The 5,645-nt window shown below is 37.8% G+C and overlaps 1 long non-coding RNA gene across 1 annotated transcript; it reads right to left on the reverse strand.

Annotated features, from left to right (window-relative positions):
* Positions 1 to 296: 296 nt before the first annotated feature.
* Positions 297 to 5,313, reverse strand: LOC134759171 (uncharacterized). Its single transcript, XR_010135103.1, has 3 exons — positions 5,190 to 5,313; positions 4,817 to 4,859; positions 297 to 507 (listed from the first exon to the last, which is right to left on the reverse strand). It is a non-coding gene; the product is annotated as an uncharacterized lncRNA (long non-coding RNA).
* Between the last annotated feature and the right edge of the window lie 332 nt (positions 5,314 to 5,645).

Genomic DNA, 5,645 nt, shown 5'->3' on the forward strand with positions numbered 1-5,645 from the left:
TCTATGCCCTGAGGTCATAAGGATATTCTTGTATATTTTCTTCTAAATTTTTTGGAAGGTTTTCTTTTTTCATATTTAGATCTAAATTAAGTTAAAACCTACCTGTGTTGCAAGGTAAGGATCTAATTTTATTTTTTCATAGGACAATTGTATTATCAGGATAAGGTAGTTATGTTTCAGTAACACATTAAGCCCTAAGTCTTAATGTCTTAACACAACAAAGATTTGTTTCTTTCTTATAATTGTCCAACATTCATGGCTGTTGGGGATGGGTGAGCATAGTTGGTTCTTTGCTCTACAGCTCTTGTAAAGACTCAGGCAGAAGTGACTGCAGTTTTGTAGCTTTACCTTCCAGGATACACAGCCTCCTTTGTTAGCAATGCAAAGGAGGGGGCGGGGCATCTTTCACCTGCCATTCCTACTACTCGTGCTCATGGTCATTGGTTATTCACCGTCACACAGCCAGACCAACTGCAAAGTGGTGTGCAAGTGTGGACTTCAGTCTGTCTGGAAAGAGAGGAAAATTGGACATTGTTGAGCACTGTTAATGTTTACCAGATTAACTAACTGTCCTAGCATTATTTATTAAATAGTTCATCTACTCTCTGTGATCTGTGACATTATCTTTGTTATATCACATAATTTTGTGTCCATATAAGCAAGAACTTGTTTCTGAGTTATTTTTTCATTGTTCTAATTGTCTATTCTTGTCAAACACTCTAATTTCTTCATTACTATCCCTGTATAATGTCTTTATATATGATATGGTGAGTTACTAAGATTTTCTTTTCCCCTCAAAATTGTCTTGTTGATTTTAATTGGCTGGTAGCTTCCATATAAATTTTAGAAGCAGCTTTTCAAGTTGCAAGAAAAACTGTTAGATTTTGACTACAATTACATTTAATTTATAGATTAATTTGGTTATACGTGACATCTTCAAGATATTGCGTGTTACCATCCATAAATACTTGTTTTAAATCCTTCAATAGAGTTTTTTTTTTCTCAATAAGATTATGGCACATCTTTTGCTAGATTTATTTCTATAGGTTATTTTAAATAATTTATGTAATATCTGTAAAAAATTACATTTTCTAATAGTTTGTGATTTATTTGTAGGAATGTAATTGACTTTTTTTTGGTATTACTTTTATGATTGACAAACTATCTGAACTTTCTTTTTGTGTCTAATTTTTGGTCTTCAGAGTCTCCTGAATTTTCTGTGTGAAAAATTACACTTTTTGCAAAAAATGGTGCTGTTCTTTATTCCCAATGTCTATACTCTTTCTTTCCTTCTTTCATTCCTCTTTACCTCACCCTTCACTCCTCTTCCTTTCCTATCTGCCTTCCTTTCTTCTCTTCTCCTCTTTCCCTTCCTTTTTTTTCTGCTTTACCTTATTAAGTACTCATAAGTATTTTTTCTGCTTTACCTTATTAAGTACTCCATTTGTACTTAATAAAGCATGATAGCAGGCTTCTTATCTTTTTACTGACTTCAAAGTGAACACTGCTACTAGGTTATTATTCAGTTTGCTGCAGGCATTTATTAGATACCTTTGCCATATAAAGGAATTCTTCTTGTCTACATACTTTGCTAAGAGTTTCTATTATCAATAACTGGTGCTGAATTTATTCTGCCAGCATTTCACTTGAAAAAAATTTTTGAACTTTTCTTCCAAAGCTTTTTTTTAACCCATAGTTTGCTTCTGTTCTTGGTCTTTCCATTATCTTGGAGTTGATTTCCAGATAATGTTTCCAGTTGTTTATGGTACTTTTAATAATAAGTAGATGTTTCAATGGTTTGATGACCACAGGCCTTTTTCTACCCCTGCATGACTCTGATTCATTTTTGTATCCTATATTTACAACTCTACTTATATGTGTGGTTAAAATTCAAGTGCCCTTGTCAACTTTTTGCCTGATGAGAATGCTAGCAATTCAGAAGACAGAACAATAAGTTTAGGCTGTTCCTATTCATTTCAAACTTACAGTAATTTAATAATTTATATTTTTATGGCATTATTAGAAAATCCTATTACCACAAAATAAACCCTCTCAATATTCAAAATACCATTTTTGCTCAGGTATCAAAAATTTATACAGTGAGCCAAAGGGTGAGTAAGGAGATAGCCAGTTCTTTTCTTTTTTAGATTATTGTTTCTTTTGCAATAGTTGCAAATACCTCTCACTTCCTCCACTCCTGAGGCTTGCAGAGGCTTGTAGATCATAGTTGATCATTGAAGAATGTAGGTGGGGAGAGGGTTGGGGGAGAGTTGGTTAGGGGTGCTGAACCCTCTACAGTCGAAAATCTATTTATAACTTTTGACTCCTCAAAAACTTAACTATGAATAGCCTACTGTTGGCCAGAAACTTTACCAATAATAGTTGATTCAGACATGTTTTGTATATTATATGTGTTCTATATTGTATTCTTAAAGTAAGCCAGAGAAATGAAATGTTATTTAAAAAATCATAGAGAATAAAAAATAAATCTTCTATTTGTTAAGTGGAAATGGATCATCATAAAGGTCTTTGTCCCTGCTGTCTTCATGTTGATGGGCTGAGGAGGCGGGGAAAGAGGAAGTGTTGGTCTTGCTGTCTCCAGGGTGGCACAGGCAGAGATGGAGGATGTGGAAGGGGAGGCAGGAAAGGCTGGCATACTAGGTGTAACTTATATTGAAAAAAAGTTCAAGGGTCAACTGTAATTGTACCTACTTAAAGGTGAGGGCACCCTTTCTAAAATTTCACTTGTCAGCAAAGATTGTGGCAATTCTGTTTTGTCAGTTCCTGCACTGCTCCTCTCACATTGTTCTATATCTGTTAGTAAGATTTCTTAGTTAGCCAGCTATCTATTGAAGTTTTCTGAGGGTAAAAAAGATAAATTTTCTTTTATAAAAAGAATTTAAAAGTTCAGGCTGGGCACGGTGGCTCACCCCTGTAATCCTAGCACTTTGGGATGCCAAGGCGGGAGAATCACCTGAGGTCAAGAGTTTGGGACCAGCCTGGCCAACATGATGAAGTCTCGTCTCTACTAAAAATACAAAAATTAGCCAGGTGTGGTGGCATGCACCTGTAATCCCAGCTATTCAAGAGGCTGAGGCAGGAGAATCGCTTGGACCTGGAGAGTGGAGATTGCAGCGAGCCCAGATTGTGCCACTTCACTCCTGCCTGGGTGAAACAGCAAAATTCTGTCTCAATTAAAAAAAAAAAAGTTCAAATCAAACCACAGTTCTAAATCTAAGGTACTGCTGCCTTGGAGTTTATGTCCAGATATTTTGGTCTGACATGCAGAAGCTTCATACATGCCTGGTGCCTGGCTGGTTTACTGATCAGATGGGTGATAAGCTGCCACTGTCATTTTATGACTGAGAGCAGATTCTATCTATGTATATAAATTGGTGACTATAGGGAATTTAATTCTAAAGATTGCCTTGGGTAATAGAAATTCTCTATCTGAAAGTGTAGCCAAATCTCCACTTGTGCACTTCTGAGGTTCCATATCAAATTATTGTAGCACGGAGTGTGTTGAAGCCTTCTAACAGAATAACATTAGTCCTTAGTGATTTTCCTGAGAGAAAGGGAAAATGACCACATATTCACCACTCTTCAAAATGTAGCAGTTCAAAAATGAACTGGTAAGAGAAATGGAATAGCATGGACCAAACTGAGAGTTCAGATCTCTCCCCACCCAGTACACTGACTAATACTGCTCCCATATGTTGACAATAGTTTCATTATTAATTAACTCAGCAGAGATATTCAAGTTGCTTTCCTAGCTCTATTCTTTGGTAAGTGAAGTATTATTTGAAGATATTGGAGAGTTGAGTATCCATCTTAAAGTGATTACGGAAGCAGAATCCTTGTTCCTCAACAGAGAAGCCAGGATGAGTTGATCTTATCTAGAACATGCTTATTCAAGGCCAGCAAGGCAGTAAATCATGAAGTTTGAGAACTGCTGGTGACACTGTGTATGGTAGGTCTTGCCAAATCTGGAAATCTCAATTATTGCCAGACCAATAATTGAGTCTTACTTATGCCTGCAAAGCACATGGCTGCCACTCAACAGTTTAATGGACTGTTTAGGACAAAACTTACTCTGGTAATTCATGGGCTTCAGTTTCAAGAAATCAGCAGGGAGAGAGCAGAGTTATTGTTTGTATTAGTCCATTCTCACATTGCTGTGAAGAACTACCTGAGACTGGGAAATTTAAAAAGAAAAGAGGTTTAATTGGCTCATGGTTCTGCAGGCTGTACAGGAAGCATGGCTGGGGAGGTCTCAGGAAACTTCCACTCATGGTGGAAGGTCAAAAGGAAGGAGGCACATCCTACATGGCTGGAGCAGGAGGAAGAGCAAAGGGGGAGGTGCTACATACTTTTAAACAACCAGGTTTCTTGAGAATCACAAGAACAGCAAGGGGGAAGTCCATCCCCATGATCCAGTCACCTCCCATCAGGCCCTTCCTCCAACACTGGGGATTACAATTCAATGTGAGATTTGGGTGGGGACACAAATACAAACCATATCGATGTTCATATATCCATAAATAACTTTTTAAATCCAGTTTTTTAGTCTTCTGGAATGTATTTCTCTGAAATCACTTATTACTTTGGCAATGATTATTTGTTTGGTTCCACAATTCCTTAATAGGCTCTGAGCTTCCAGAGGGCAAGCACTTTTTCACATTCAGCTCTGTGTCTTCAGTTCCTGGCACATAGATCACACTCAAAGAATCTGGGTGGGAAAATGTGTAAGTATTGATGGATGCCTTTCCCTCTCCCCGACCAGTGGGGGAGACCTGTTACTTCCACCTTTCCTTACCTTGGGCAGCTGAGCAGCCTGTCTTAATTTTCTCATTGAAGGACTGATGAGACAGGTCATGATAACAAAGAAAAAAATCTTTGAGTCTCGAGATTTAATGTCATAGGCCCAGACACATAAGGTAATATTTGGAAGAATACAAAATAAATAAGAGCATCCCAGTCACGATAAAGATTCTCCTGACTTTGGTTGGAGTTTCCAGTACTTCAAAACCAATATGATCCACAGAAGGAATCTCATGCCCTGCCTGTCCTCCCCTCATCCAGCCCCAGATAATGGCCACAAATGAGACAGGGGAGTAGACATGGTCCAGAGACTGAGCGAGAAGACGAGGACTCCCCATAGTTAGGAATGGAAGGAAATCACAGCTGACCCATGGAGATCAAACACCACTCAATGATGGACAGGCAACAGCATCAGGGACCAGATGTCTCTACACCATTAGTATGATGAAGCCTCATCCCAACACACAAAGCAAAGGTTGCAGCAATTCCGTTTTGTCAGTTCCTCCACTGCTATTTTCTGTTGGTTGTTCTGTAACTGTCAGTAAGATTTCTGTGCACCCACATGCCCACACACCTCAAAATCCTGAGAAGTCTCAGGGGGACCTGAATTGACTCAAGTGGAATTAAAAAAATTTAAAAACTAACAATGTATACACTCCTAAATTTGTGGACTGAGGTATATACAAGCCACAAATGTTTGTCATTGTGTGTATATTTACATGCATACTTTTAAAAATATTTGTTTCTGAGGTTAGAGAGTAAATATTTTTTTTTCTTGTTTAAATAAGCCTGCATTTGGCCCTGATTTCTCAAGCAGTTAGCTC

This window comes from Gorilla gorilla, chromosome 8 (genome assembly GCF_029281585.2).
Source record: "Gorilla gorilla gorilla isolate KB3781 chromosome 8, NHGRI_mGorGor1-v2.1_pri, whole genome shotgun sequence".
Lineage (NCBI taxonomy): Eukaryota > Metazoa > Chordata > Mammalia > Primates > Hominidae > Gorilla > Gorilla gorilla.